This window comes from Falco rusticolus, chromosome 8 (genome assembly GCF_015220075.1).
Source record: "Falco rusticolus isolate bFalRus1 chromosome 8, bFalRus1.pri, whole genome shotgun sequence".
NCBI classification, from domain to species: domain Eukaryota; kingdom Metazoa; phylum Chordata; class Aves; order Falconiformes; family Falconidae; genus Falco; species Falco rusticolus.
Genome location: NC_051194.1, coordinates 53,207,094 through 53,223,192, shown reverse-complemented (window position 1 = coordinate 53,223,192; position 16,099 = coordinate 53,207,094). Strand labels below are relative to the sequence as shown.

Genomic DNA, 16,099 nt, shown 5'->3' with positions numbered 1-16,099 from the left:
TAAATTTGTAACGCTGTACATGCTCCTGTGCTGCTTTAGTGCTGCTTAATATTTATCAGCCTGGGAATTTTCCTTCCAGACCTGTTGCAGTATTTGTCTTCTCTGCTCTGCAAGTGACATGGCAAAATCTAAAATCAAAGTCATGATACTCTGATACTAAAATGCTCAGTCTTGCTTTGATGTGGACACTTTGGAAATAAGAGCAAAGAACAAAAAAGACCCACACTGACATTTGCAAAGCTAAAGAAAGTTCTTCATAGTCATAAACTGAAGTAAGTCCATTTGTTTGCTTTATCAAGATGAGAACCAAGTTGGAATTTGATTGCTGTAATGCAAGTAGTTTTCCCTGAAAAGTTAGAAGTCTCCTTTTTGTCAAGGATGCAGCATGACATGTTTTGTCAAGGACGAAGCATGACATGTTTTGATTTGTGGATGAATTCTAATGGGATACTAGGCCCAAAAGTTTAATGTTTCAAAAATTATGACACCACCAGAGCAGTGTGAAGAGGCAAAGGGCAAGTTTACTGTTTCAATATCCTCATGTACAGTTTCCAGAAGTTGGGTATAAGATGGCACCAAGAAAGTGAAACCAAGTGCAGTGGAGGGTTAATGTCTTTGATACTTTTGATATATTTCACTGGAAAGCCTTTACCTTTAAAGAGCAATACAAATGAATGAACGTATAAACTTAAGGTGTGGGGCTAAAAGTGTTTTTATTAATATTGTTTCTTCCTGCTCGGTTGTGATCAGGTCTGGTGGCACTTTAGAAGTGATGCGGGGTTTGTATTTGAATGCAAAAGACTCTCGGTTACTACAGAAACATCAAAAATTCATCAGAGGCTTCACCAATTTACCTTTTGCCTAGAGTTTCTCTGTATAGAAGCCTTCATAGGTATGCAGATAGTGTTTACACTTTTTCGTTACGAGAATTAAAATATACGAAATATCTTTTAAAGGCAGCGCTTGGTAATGCATTCAAATGGTAGAAAGTCAGGAATATGCCTAGCTATTGGGTCCTGATTTACAACTATATTAATAGGGTTTTCCCTCTAAAAGTTTTCTACATTCTGTCTGAGGAAGAGAAGTAAATTGCTGATAACTGTTGAAATTTTATTAATAAAACTCACACCAGTTCATACTATGGAGAAAAAAATAGGGAGCATACATTAACACCTTCAGTAAAAAAAGTAACACTGTCTAACATTCAGAACTCACTAAGAGCCCTGGTATGAATCAAATCACTAGCCTTGTTCTCATGGGGGACTTCAACCTACCAGGTGTCCACTGGAAATACAACACAGCAGAGAGGAAACAGCCTGGGAGGTTCCTGGAGTGTGTGGAAGATACTCCCTGACACAGCTGGGCAGGGAGCCAGCCTGGGGAGATGCCCTGCGGGACCTGCCGTTTGCAGACGGGGAAGGACTGGCGGGTGATGTGGTGGTTGGCCCTTGGCTACTAGTTTTTACTGCCTGCCTTTGGGAAATTTCTAGCCGCTTAGTTCCTGTTTTCCAGTCATGTTCGTGAAAAACAAACCTTTTCCTTCATAGGCATTACCTCTTATTTTACTCTTGAAAAAGGCTCTTGCCAGATGAATTTTGTTACCATTGGATCAGCAATGTTTTACAACACAAGGAAAGAAAATAGTGTAGGGATTAACAAAAGAAAAAACCAACCCCTACAAATATAGACACCACCTCCAAAAAATCCACACACACAAACTCTAGAAATTAAATGCAAAAATACTAGGTTAGGAAGGTTTTGGTATCATAATTTTTTTTTTTTTTCAAACACATTGCATAAGTTTGAATAATTTTCTTGAAAAGGTTTATACTCTGTGTCTCTTGGGACCTGGTCAGAATATCTTCCAAAATCACAAATGGCGGCGTGATGCATCAGCACTTTATCTTCATGACTGTTTTATGGGGTGGGGTGGGAGAGTCGCCATTTTTTTTTGCTACTGTAGTAGCCAGATTTCTTTTTATTAGTGAAAGCTCCTAAAAAGATTTTTGATGGCATTTTTATTTCAATATGGTAGTGTTGGTAGTTTTAAAGTCTGCTGTTCTGCTAATTTACATTTTATGCTTGGTCTCCTTCTGAAGAGATAGCAGCCCATTGTAGTTCACTTAAAATTATCAAAAAATACTCGGTATGTCATCTCTCCCCACTGACAGCATATAAACACTTCACCACCAGTGGCATAGAGCAACAGCTATCCTGGATACCTTCCTCGGAGGAGCTTTACGTTTTGATTAGTATAGTATTTCAAAAAGGATTGTTCAGAAATGTATTTGCAACTCCAACCCTTGTATGTGCCCCTTGATTAATACAATTATTTATTTGGCCACAGTCCAAGTATAATGTCAACAATCTTTCCTATGAAGAAGGCAAGATTTTGCTAGAACATTTCACCCAAGCAGAATTATGTAAGCCACCTTTTTCTTTTTTTTTTTTTTTTTTTTTTTCACCCATCTTATCCCCTGATTATGCAAACAAAATTAAGTGAACAGCGCTGTATCAATAGCCCTTCACCTGACTGTTCTGAGGATCACTGCTGACAGCATGCAGACTTCCCAAAATGAGTGGGTGGTAAAATGATAGGGCTATTTGTTCTCTAAGGATAAGCTTCAAAGATAATGAAATCTTTTTTTTTTTGTGTTAATGAACATCGGAATGTGCTTTGGAGGCTGCATGGAGAGTGGTTGGTTCAGTAATGGTTGGGGATCTTGTGACCTCATTCAGAAATACCCAGCAAATGAAGTAGAACAGAGTCAGGTGTTTAAAGTTTCTGGGGGTTTTGGTGTTTGGTGTATTCTTGGGGAGGTTTGTAGTGGTTTTTTTATATTATTATTATTTTGTTGTTTCATCTGGAAATATTTACACGTGGTGTTTTGCAAGGGTTTCATTTGGATTTTCTATTGCATGTTTTCTTAGTAAGGAAGTAGTATGCATATGAGTAAATCATGCTTTTAATTAGATTAAAAATTGTTTTAGTAAGTAATATGCAAAAATTCATTGTCAACTGGAAAGTCAATGACTGGTTTAAGGATTTCGTTAAAGCATCTTCAAGTATTGTCTTTTTGCTTTCCTGAAATGGCATAAAAATCTGCCATACTTCAAGGAAGGGGAAGTAAGCATGCTAAAGAGTTCTAAGTGTGCTGGCATAGCCAACACTCTAAGCTGTGTTGGGGGGTAGGGCACGTACCTTTTACTGGTTTAAGTTTCCAGTTATTGCAGAAAATAGGTAAACTGGGTCTGACCTGGGATTGAAGGGGGTCATCATTTTCTGTTTCCTTTACTGAAGGTCCAGTAAGTTCTGTTATTTTGTTTGGGGCTTTTGGGGGTTTTTTTTGGGTCTTCAGCTCTGTGAACTGGAAACAGGGAAAATATTGCTTGTTTCACCAGTGTTGTACATATTAGACCATCTTTTTTTTCTAATGTACATCTTCTAATTGCTAGTGCTGAAAGACTTCACAAAACTGCAGAAGGCCTCTTGTTAACTGTAGTGAAAACAATGTTGATAGTGATGCTAAGTAAAAAGTGTCATATGCAACACCTCTTAAAGGCAATGCTTTTGCAGCCTGAACAAAAAAGAAATAGATGTCACAGAACACCTCTGCTTTGCAGCATGGGAAATTAGAAATTCTGCTGTTGGTACCTAGTAGTGGTTGTCGAAAAGCAAAATACTTGCTTAGAATCATGAGTTCTGTCAAGAATACAAAATGTTTTTCTTTACGGTTTCACTGCTGGTTTCATGTCACCTTGCAATCAAAGCACAGCTTTGCTTGGTAGCTTGCTCCCGTGTTTTGTCACAACATAATACTATCTGTGTTGGCTGCATGCAACGCGTTTCTAAGTGCGTAACAAAACCAAGGTCTTCATCAAACAGCTTTAGTTCTGGGTCTGCTAAATCAAATCAAACAACCTTGGTAAGGGGTTTGCACCCACATGGTTTTCCACTAAAAGGGGCTATGTTATACCACGGTGATTGGTGGGGACACAAAAGCAAAATGAAGGAACACTTGCTAATGTTCAAGTGTCCATTGTGGTGATGCTTTTCAAAAACTGGCACGGAAAACCATCTGGCCGCAAAACCCACTTACAGAGTATTACAGCTCTGGATGTGGCATCATCAATACTTTCCTTTTTTGCTGAGGAATTTACTGTAATACAGAGATGATGGCCAGAAATCTGAAATCAGTCAGGAACCTCCCAATAGTTTTATTCTCTCGTAGGGCAAACTGTAACCTGACAGATGAGAGCAGTGTCGTAACTGGTCTAGACATGACAGCACAGAACTCAGCGTGACCCTATTTATCAGGCTTCTTTATGCTGCCGTAACTTTTTTAACTGGTTTCATCTGCTTTTGTGTAACTCTGCAGATTAGAGGCTGAAGATCTTTTGGAAGAGGAAAGCCTCTCGGCTAGAGAAGTGGCAGCTACCATCTTAAGGGGATGTTACATGAAGAGGTCTGGGAGTGCAAGTGTAGGCCATCACCTTGAGCTGGTAAGTGGTGAAATGCTATGCTCACCTTTCAAGAACTAGCAGGATCTTTCTGTTCACAAAGGAGAAAAGAATAATAATAATAAAAATAAAAAGTATAAGGTATTTTTTTAGGAGCTATGTAGCAACCACTTTAAGGAAATCTAGTTTGAAAGCATGTGCCCAGTTTATAATTCCCTCGCTTGTTTTTAGAACCACACTGCATGTAGATATGTCATGCAAATGCCCCAAATTGCATCAGAGACCTCACAGGCCAAAGCTGTTGGTGGTTTTTTTCTTTCTTAGTTTGTTAAATTAAATTAGTTCAGCTACAAGAAGAACCACTTCAGACAAAAATCTTTTTTTTTTTTTTTTTTACCTGCACTAAATTTTATACAGAAAAAAAGAAAGAAAATCATTTCTTATACTCAACAGTTCTTGCTGGAAGGGGCCCTTTACAGAATTACTCACCCAAAAATCTAAACTCTGCAGCACTCTGGGACAGAAGGGAGATCATGGCAATGGTCCTCAAAGAAAGCAGATCTCTGAGCTGTAGATTACATGCCAGGAGTAAAAAAAAATGCATAGGACTGACTAGTCACAAAGGTAGCTTGTTTTTTCCAGGCATCCTGTGCTTTAGTAGGGAACCCAGCACTGGGATTAGGGCGTCCTGCCTTCTCGGTGACTGGATTCATGTGCAACAATACAGGCTGCAGAGAAATTTGACATAAATAACTCCTGTAGTACATGTAACAGATCGCTAGTTGTCTGGTGTAGGGCGATTTGTAAGTGCATGGTAAACAAACAAAAGCATTTTACCAATAGTTTAAAAAAGCAATTGAGATACCTCAGGGACATGTTGCTTGTTCAGACTGTTTCACACTGGAGATTTTTTTAAATTACTAAATCCTGTAGTAGTACCTGTAAAATCCCTTGGCACTACCAGTTTTTCAAGTGTTTCACTTCAATTTGCACTTATGCTAGTGAACATTTGAATATTTCTGTTCTTTTGTGTGTTTTTAGTTTTTTTCACTCTGTCTCAGTATTATGCTTTTACAGTCTTATGCTCTGCGATTGAAATAACATTTTTTGCCTATGCTTGGAGCGCATGTTCCCCATTCCTGGCTTTAAAGTGTCGCTGGGGCCAAGTCAATTTGTGTGTTTTTTCCCACAGATGATGGGCGGCTGTTTCAGATATCTCTCAAATGTTCAGTGGGATGATGAGACAAACACCTGTTTGTTTCCACAGTCTGTATAATCTGTACCATTTTTGCAGATGGTTCACTACACAGTTCTTTGAGGTACATGCTAAATAGTCATGAATGACTTGGGAGCAGAAACTGTTGGAAGGAATGCTGGAAGAAATGCAAAGATTAAAACTTCCATCAGATTTTTAAACTTGGCTGGGCAAGGGGGAGAGCCTATAAAGGGGACGGGGAAAGGGAGGGCTTGAAGACTGCAAATGGTCCCGGGCTGCTAATATGCCATTTTTCAGCTATGAAAGGAGTCTTCAGTAATACAGAAATGAAGCAGTTTACCCAGCAGAAAATAACTGTTGCCACTTTTTATTGGTTTTGGCAGGAGTTGGTGGTTCATCATTTGGACACACCAGGTACTTTCTTTGTGACTGTCATATAAATTAAAATGACAATGTTTCAAATGGTGACAAAATGACAAAGTACTGATGTGTAGTGGAAATCTAGCATGGCGAGAGAGATTCAGACAGGTAATATTGTCTTGAAAGGGAGTTGGAAGAGCATTTTGCTTTCGGTTTGTTTACTTACTGTGCTTTACCTTTGGGAACTAGGAGTTGTGAATGCAATCTCAAAATGTTTCTATTTTGCGTTTTGGGTTGTGTATTCATGGCGTTCTCTCCTCCAGTGTCTCGAGGACTTTTCAGGACTCTGACTTACAACATTGTTCCTCACTTTGAAAACCAAACTAAGATCAAGCTTAATACGTTTGCTGTGGTTGGAATGTTTATGTCTGTCCACATAATAAGGAAAAATTCTCTGCAGTTAAAACTCACTCAGCTGCTTTAAATTCTCACAATCGCTGTTGTGACTCTCAAGTGTCAGAGAATACGGCTTGCATTTCAGAGCTATGTCCTCTGCCAGTCCTTCCCAATCCAAGAAATTCCTTGCTGTGCACAGCAGTTGCCTTATAACAGAAACACAGTATGACCTGGTCAGCATTGATAGGGAATGGTGGGAGAGTGCCCTGCGGCTGGGAGTTCACTGCTACCATTCCTGTGACCAGGGCCAGGCTTAAATCTCCACACAGCTCCTTAATGCCATACAGATTTCCTCCTTAGGGACTGAGTGGGACTTTGAGGATGAGAGTGAAGACAGATTGTGTGGTTACAAAAAAGGATTTATTTTCCGTAGGAAAAAAAAAAAAAAGAGTATGTATTATTAATGTATTGATTAAATAAAGCCTAGCTGAAACACCTTTCCTTCAGCAAGGACTAAAGTTAAATGAGATTCTTGAGGTGTACAAACACACACCAGACGAAGTGTTAGAGAGTAATGCTGTTATTTCTAAGTGTTACACTGCTCTTTAGACTGAAATTAATAGATAAGAAAAAAGAAAAAAAAACAGAGAGGAAAAAAAACGTCAAAATGCAGCTAAGTCTCTTTTACTGCTGTTCCCATGAGAGGCTGTGGAAGTGGGAATGACTTCCAGTGACGATTATCTTGTTCCCTGGGATTATCTTGTTCCTCATCTTGCTAGCAGGTTTCTTTTAAAAGGGTTTCCGAGCCTCCTTCCCACCACGTGCCCCTGTTGGGCTGCAGGGGAGGCCCACGTGGAGAGCTGGGGAAGGCATTCAAACTGACCTGTGTTAGCTCAGCGAAGGAAATTCTGTATGTGCCACCATTAATCGGCACTGGAACCACTAACACTCAGGTTTAGGGGGATGTTTCTATCTGTAGTCATTTAGGAAATGTGTATCTGACTGGCTGGTCTATACTTTCGCCTTATAGGTTTGAACTATTTGGTGGCCATAACCAATTGTAAAATGCCAGAAATGCAGCAATACCTTGAATGAAGCTACCTAGCATCCTTCAGATTAAGAACTGGTACTTTAAGTACAGCTGTCATAATGGCTGTTTTAAAAAGCTGTAAGAACTCCTCTAGATGGTGTTCATTTCGGTGAGAAATTACATGGTGTTAAAGGAAAGGGTTTCTGTGCCCAGGATTGGTTCTATGACTATGTTTGGTTCGAACTTCACTTTTGTTAATTTTGTGATGTAACTTGTATTTCTAAACATAACTAAAATGTTGGACTTCAAAATCTGAGGCTCACACATCCCACTTTGAAACAAAGCATTAAACATTCCCCCCGTCCTTCTATGCTGTCCCTTCTGTGCTGTAGGAGACTCTGATTTTCCAGTAACATTTCAAAGGCTGTTTCAAAAGTCAGGCTGGTGTGACTGGTTAGTGATGCACTCTTGAGATTTAAGGTCTGATTTCTTGCTTCTACCTTCCAGCTTCTGGTTTTAATCTTCTGTGGAGATGTGCTGAACGGAACAGCTGGCCTATAATTGGGAGAGATTGATGCAGACACTTATCTCTGTGGGTGTTACTCCTCTTCTTGGCATTATTGCAGTTAAAACGGTTATCATTTCCATCTACAGTGACTTTCTATGACAAAAATAAGCATGTGCCACTTACCTTTTCAGTATTATCAAAATGTTTGAGTTGACTGATTTTATTCATTGTTCTATTTCTTTTCCTCCTCTCTTTCTTTTTTTTTTTCTTTTTTTTTCCCCCCCCCCCTGCTCATCCTGGGTCTGGCTATAGTGTAGCAAAAGCTGTACATAGTAATTGCTTGCATGCTATTTAGTGGAAGCAGGCAGCATCTAAAGGAGCTTAAAATTAGTCCTGCTTACCACAAGTGGAGTGACAAAAATCTTTTAACCTGACAATCAGGGAAAAAATCCAAAGTATTTTACAACTGTGCTCCCATATTCTACAGTAATTCTTCAGATTATTTAGATCTTGTTACACTGGCCACTTTTCATGCCACGCACTTACAGTTCTCTTCTAACTGTGACAGCTCCTGGGCAGGTGCCCCTCTTCTTGAGACAGTCATTTCCTAATTCATAAAAATTGGGAAGGCAAACTGGGGTGATCAGACTTCATGTAAGTGGTGAAAAGAGGGCCTGTGCTAAGTAACAGATTGGAATTTATTATCTTCAGCAAATATTTCTAGCATGATCTCACTTAATCCATTCATCGGTCTGGGTGTGATCTCCAAAATCTGAAAGAAACACAATTATTAATCTTAGTAGTATGCAGAAGTTTAGCTTCCTCGACTGCTGTGGTGATTGCTTTCTGCTGTCTCATCTTTTTCTGTAAAACAGGCAATACATAGCAAACATTCAGGCATCTGGGAAAAAGAAAATGCATGGCTCTGGTGCATACAAGTAATGCTACTAATGATGAAAGAAAACAACCTTTTGAAGGTCAGGTTACCGCACATCCCAAATCCAGAAAGTATTTGTCATGCTCCAAAAATTGATCTGAAATCCGATCCATCTTGGAGAATAAATCACTACAGGAAGCATGCATTAGAGGATCTCTTTGTGAAATTCCTTATGGGACTGATTTTCTGGAAGCAGACTTAAGTATCGTACTGGTAATAGGACTAGCATGCTGGAAGGAGGGGTGCAACCCAAAACCCGAAAAAAAAGGTATTTATAAAAAACATAGTAGAGGGCTAGCACAGGTCTCTTCCTCTGAAAAGACAGTAACACAAAACCTTACACCCCGGTGGGTCTGCTGTGTGCCTATTCAACCGTTTTTAGCTTTTACAGTTTGTGCTACCATGGGCTGCAACTGTAATAGCCAGGGAGGGGGAGGAAATCTTCTGCTAGAGTGTTCAATTTGAAATTATTTTCAGGCAGAAGCAGCTGAACCATATGATTCCTGCTAAGGGAAGGGGCTGTCTTGGAAAAGAAGATGGCTGATATGGAGAGCAACACAGCATAAGAGACATCTGAAACATAGTTTTATAAACTGTGTATTTTTCCTGCTTATCCGTAATACTCTCTTTAATATTTTTGTAGGCAAATTGTGCATGGATCATTTTTTTCCAGCTGTCTTTTGCTATTTGTATACTTACCTTTATTCAACCCCTTTCTTTTCAATAGCTGGGGGTTTTTTTGTCTTTCACCCATGGCAACAGAGCCAGTGCTTCTTTGCAAAATTAATAGAGTCCTTTGCACAACATCTCCATACAAAGGTAGGTACCTATTATTGGACAAACAATAAGTACCCATTCATAACAATTGCTGTGTATGATGATGATGTGATAGTTCCTAGCAATGGATCATTAAGATGATGGCATTAGCCACGTCAAGTGGTGATCTATAAGTTTTGTCACAGCAAGGCAACCATAAAACCTTCAAATTGTATACAGCTTTATCACACGTCCTGTCTTGTCTTAGTAGCTGTTATCTATCATCCATTCTTCTGTCTCATCCTCCTGTTTTCTCAGATGAGCAAGTTCTTTGAAGCTTCCATTTGCTTGCTCTGTGACTGGATCAAACGACACAAAATCCACAGGGCTTTGAAACGGGAGGAGGAGTGAAAGAAAAAGATTGGAGTCAGATAGAAAAGACAGACATTTGTCTGTCAATTGATTGGTCTGGTTTTGATGTTGACATTTGCAAGTATAAAGGCATTACAGAGAGGCAGCAATGAGCAATGGTATTTTTAGCACTGTGCTGCAAAAATAGCCACTTGAATCTTTCTATTATTTGACATACGGCTGTGGAACAGCCCTTTTGACCTCCCCCACTCTTGCACCTGTGCTCCCCTTCTGCTATCCTCTCAGTTATGGTCTGTTGTTCTCACAGAAGCAATCACTGCAGAGACAGTAAGCTGGATACGACTGTTGCATTAGCTACTGCTTGAGTACATCATGTTGCAGTTCATTACGATTTTGATGTTACTTTTTATTTATTTATTTGGAGAGTGCTTAGGCTTTTCTTAGAGGAGATAACTTGGCCCTTTATGTACCGTACCTTCATCTGCTAAAGCCCCATACAACGATGAGAAAATAGTGTGTAACTGAGATGTAACACTGTTTCATCCTAATTAAAAATCAGTTAACTGGTATGATTGCTGAGCTTATTGTGGCACAACTCTGTGTATCGCTAATTTGTTTAGCTTTCATGCACCGTAAAGCAGAGTATCAGAAAGTACACTATGGTTTAGGAGTGTTCCTAACATACATGTATACACACGCATAAATGAAATTATGAGATCTCTGAACACTTCTGCTCCATTATTAGATGAAAAATGTTCTTTTTGTATTAAACACCACCGTAAGATACTGTCTTGCAGTAGATGCTAGTAATTATGAAATGGTAATCGGTGCTGAGAAGGTTTCTTTGCCTTAAAAAGATCTATAGTCTACAGAGATCCTTGAGTGGCAGTCTAGATATGAAAAATGTTACTTGAATTAAGCACAGTTTATATTCCTGTCCATTTTTTATAGCACTTTCCAGAGGCTCTACTTAAGTTTTAAGCTTTCTCCATAAAGGCGCATGCAATAAAAATGTTGCTGCCTCCAGCTTGTATGCGTGAAAGCTCTTTTTTTTTTTTTTCTTCTGTCCTAACTTTATCAGTTTCTTTAATAAAAGATATTAACTCTCTTCGCAAACTTGTCTCACAGAGAGAAGAAAAATATCCCCTGCTCCAAAGAAAATATCAGTTATATTTAATGATTACAACAAATCAGTGTAAGAGAAGACGTAAGGCAACTGCAAGAAAATTCTAGGGAACAGCAAGCTATAAAAGCTACAATTGTCTAGCTGTTCTGAATGTGGGGTTTTTTTGTTTTTCATAGTAGAAACAAGTTTTAAGTGGCAAAATCACTGAACATTAAAGAGACTTTAGTATTTATTTGGTATGCAGTGGAAAAAGACGTAGACTAAATGGTCAACAGTCCTCACCTAAGGGTTCTCCTTTCTTTCAGGGGCACCAGACAATGAAGCATGGTGAGCGCGGCAGGCATTGACAGCTTCTAGACAGTGCTGAGATTGCAAGCGAAGTTACGGCACCTGCTTGCTGCAGCTGATCCTTCATTATTATGGGTAAACAACAACCACAAAATATAGCAAAAAGACTTTCAAAGCAGTGGTTTTAAAAGTGCATGGGTAGGGCTGCTTTTCAGTAAGTCGGGAGAAGAAGATGGAGCAGTAGGAGACGTTGGCTTATCTTTATCGCAGTGGCTTAGCGTACTGCAGAACTCTGAAGCCAGTTTCTTCCATACTTTGGGCTCTCCCATTAAAGAGAAGCTGCCACTCGTGTAACTTGTCTCCTCGGGGAAACAAAAAGGGTTATCTGTGTGTGACCAGGCCAAGATTTGGATTAGCTCTCCAGAGGCAGAGGATTAGTGCACTAGGCAAAAATAATACCCTTAAAGGTGGAAAGCTTTAAGGTTTTCAACCATACATATTCATAAACTGGCTCAGAAAGGTTTGGTTCACAAGATAAGCTGTCAGCAAGGGTCCCTTCCACCTAAAGTTATTTCTTTTCTAATGAAAAAAAATCTGACCAAAAAAAGCTGCGCAGTCAAATTAAACTACACGTTTTCAGCTTCAGAGATTGTATTTCACCATGTGTATGAAATAGGTTTTACTGGAGCATATGAAAAATTTGCAAGTGGCCTTTTTTACTAATAAAAAAATAGTGACATTATTTAAGAAGAATTGGTCTAGATATAAAACTTGTTGGATGAAAATATCTTGTTTCTTGCAGCTCACATGCTCATCTCTCCAGAAATACTTCTGCAACCTGCTGGGAGCCCAAGGTTTTAGGATCTGAAATCCTTTTCACAGTGTGACTGGCTGAGGGGTGTCCAGAGAGGTTAGGCTTCCAACTTGGAGTTTCTCTGCTTTGCAAACAGAAGCAAGGATGTGGAAACCTGGGTCACTTGCTCACAAGGTATGAAGCTGTTGGGTACCCAGCTCCCCAGGGCAACTGGAGCTGTGCAGCCCTGCCTTCTGTCACAGTTCCCAGGCTTCCCCTTTCATGCAGAGTTTTGTTGATTTGACTGTTTTCTGGCTCAGAATCACCACTTTTGAAACTTTCTCTGCCCCAAGTAGCATGGCAGGGAAAACTGAGGTAGAAAGGTGTTTCTTGTGAGCCTATGTTTGACTAGATTGCTGTGAAAACTAACACTTCAGTTTTGAAAAATCAGTACGTTCTAATGAAAAGCCATTAGCAGGAGCTTCTGGTTAGACTGCTGAGCACTTGTTTTTTTTAAATTTACAGCTGCAAAGAAGGAAAAAAACCAAACAAAAAACCCCTACTCAACCAGGTGAAACTCCTGTCACACAGTGTCTTCCTATGGCCAGGTCAGATGTCTTTCTCCTCCTCCAACTTCAGCTGCTGCAGAGGCTGCACAGAACTAAATGGTCTTCCAGTGCTTTTACAGGAAACTGGTGTTTTTGACAGACTGCCAGAGCTGCTTCCTCTGGAAAACAAGTAAGGTAGGAGATGAATTACACAGGACAACAAAGAGACACTTCCTTAACTGAAAAGGATTCAATCTGGCACATATCAAAAGTGACAATACATTAGAGAAGAGCCATTTATAGCAGTGTCTGTTAAGCAGCCAAACCATAGTCACCACTCTCTGCTTTACCTAGTAGTGTATTTTGTGAAAATAATTATAAACGCCCTTTGCAACAGCCAGGAATCTGAAGTTCAGGCAGTTTGGGTAGTAAATAATTTTTTTTTGTCATATTGCAGAACAGAAATGCAAGCATCAGGCCTTTAATAGCTGACCAGCAAGCTAGTTTTTCTAGTCCTAATAATAATTATATATGCATTTCAAACCTCACTAAATAGAGGTGGAAGGACATATTATTTTTGAAGGGATTTATTATGTCCCAAATGACAATTTTGATGGTAAGTATATTCCTTACATTTTATGTCTATCTTTACTTCTATCAACAAAGCACAATTGTATAAAAAAACCCTAACCCTGTGGTCCTACAGATTGAGTACTCTGTCTTCTACATACTATTGCCTGCCTAAAGGAAAGAAACAACCATGCTGGGGAGGCAGCAGAACAGGAGATACTCAGCTAATCCTACAAATGAAACTAGAAGCCATAGAGACATGCAGCTCCAACAGAATGCAGCTTCTCTGCTCAGAAGGTGTGTTTAAGTGAGTTGTCAACAGGTCATATCTAATCCATGCCAAGGTCCACAAACTGTTAAATAAAAAATACAGTGTTAATGCCACTTATGCCAACAGTGCTCCTGGATTTTGTTTGCTCGGTCCTCATCTATTTGTCAGGTGCTACTTATGCAGTCCAGTAGGGATTGTAGTAAGCATGGTATTTACCCACCCTTATTCTGGATGCACTGAGGAATATATATGTCAAACACATCCCAATTTAGATTAGATTATTGACAAACAGAAAAACTGTGACTTTAATTCTTGGGGTGATAAGCACAAATAATAGCTTACCAGGGAGTTTTGGCAAATAAAAAAAAAAACCACAAAAAACAAAAACAAAAAAAAAAAAACCACCAACCAACCATCCAAAAAAACCCCAAAACCCCAACGAAAAAAAACAATCTATAAATCTGCTTTGCATCCTAAGAGTAACATGTATCAACCTAACTTCTGAACATGAGAAAAGGCGTAAACACAATATCCTTTTTACAGCTGGGCTCCTCTGAATATAGAAGCCACAAAAGAGGTTATGCCTGGTTTATTGTTACTGTATTTCTGCAGGGGCAGAGGTAAATTCTGGGTGCACACATCAGTTGGCACAAAGTAGGGCTGGTGTGCCTTGTCTGAGCCCTTCCCAGTGCAGCAGGTGCCCGTAGGAGATTTTTTCTAAACTGTCTGGAATGCATCCCCTGTGGGACCCTGTGCTAAGAGATACCATTGGCTGTAGTCACTATATTTAGGCGGTTACGTGGAGGTTCTGATCAACTGTTGTGAACATTTACTGTGAATGCTTCTTCTGCTTATATATTGTGAAAAGCTTAATGATGCATTTTACCCGAGTCTGTCTTCAATGGTTATTATTAAGGCAGGGGTGTTTTTTCACCCTCGGTGAAACACTTACTGTCAATAGCAATTTTTAGAGAAACAAGCTATTATACAAAGGTCAAGGAATTTTGTAAAGATCGTAATTGCCTAAAGGCTTCATTAACCTTTACAAAATAGTGGTTGCTGGATTACACAACATACGATTAAATGACCATTAACATCCAGAGCAATTAATGAAAGTAACAACCTTAAGGCACTGCAAATCACATAGATGCTACCCAGTATCAGTCTCCAAGCACAAGTCTCATCCCAGCCAACGGACTTGAAATAAGAAGTTCTACAATGACAAAGACTACTTTCTGTGGAGTGTGCAATCCAGGCAACATACTTGCCTGTGTTTATTATAATGTTTATTATATGTTTATTAGTGCCTGACAGAACATTATGGTGAGACTGAATGGAATATCCAGTTCCCATAGTGCTGTCCTCTTTCTTCAGGTATTCAGAAATTAACGGATCTCACAACTAATAACCACTTGAAGTAATGAGACCCTGTCCCTTTTGTTTGAAGAGAAACCAGAGAACAGAAATCCATATTTTCCCACAAATCTTTTCACGTGCTTAAGCTGATGATCCGTATTTGAGTAAACAGGTACAAAGAAATGACATTAAAACCTTTTTGATCTACCTCTCCAAATAATCTGTTTAACCTCAAAGAAATGAAGCTTACCTTGTACTACTAACCTGAACAGAAAAGCTTATCCAGCTTCAGCATTGTTATTTCTGATGATGTTGAGTGTTTCTTTGTAACAAACCATCCAGCACTTTTTCTAAGAAAATTCAATAAAATGTGTTGAATTGGAAAAATAAATATGCGCTATTAATCAACTAAAATTTTGACACAGTTAAAATAATAATAATATAGAGAAAAAATAGAAAGAAAAAAGAGAGGAAAACCAAAGGCAAATAACGATAAAGGTAACAGATCACATATTCAAGTTGGGAAAAGCAGAATCGTGGTTCTCTGTAATCTTAGGTACAAAGAAGGCATTAAACTAAGTATAAAAGGGTGCCATCTGAGTGACTCCAGGCTTCATTTATTGTACACTATTCAGTTCTCTCTGAAAGTGGAACTATTAATTTTCTCATGCTTTCCCCACTTTGCAGCACTCATTGCTACAGTACCAAAGGACTTCTCAAACATGAATTGACCTATGCAATACTATTTTATTGGTGTAGAATTACACTCAGATGAAGAACAGAGAGCAACAGAGTACTGTAAGTGTTGTCTACTCATTTTGGATTTACCTTCTTATGTCACGCTTTTTTGAACAATGCAGAGCTTTAAATACTCATATTGACAGATGTACATGCTGTTGCCTGTGACCTCATATGAAGTTGTAAGTACCAAGCATGGAAAGGTCAGTTTCAGCAGGTAAAGCATCTTGGCGCAATTGAAGAACAGTGCCTGTATGGAGCAGAGGGCCTGACCATTTTTTTTTTATGTTGAGAGTATTTCCATAGGAAGGAAGGATCTGATGTAGTCTACATCGTTGTTAATTTGTATTCAGAGTCACAATCAGTTATGCCG

The 16,099-nt window shown here is 39.1% G+C and overlaps 1 long non-coding RNA gene across 1 annotated transcript; it reads left to right on the top strand.

Annotated features, from left to right (window-relative positions):
• Positions 1 to 4,385: 4,385 nt before the first annotated feature.
• On the top strand, positions 4,386 to 13,941 carry LOC119152745. Its single transcript, XR_005105871.1, has 8 exons — positions 4,386 to 4,503; positions 6,061 to 6,091; positions 7,971 to 8,055; positions 9,636 to 9,727; positions 11,468 to 11,585; positions 12,253 to 12,438; positions 12,769 to 12,986; positions 13,498 to 13,941. It is a non-coding gene; the product is annotated as an uncharacterized LOC119152745 (long non-coding RNA).
• Positions 13,942 to 16,099: the final 2,158 nt, after the last annotated feature.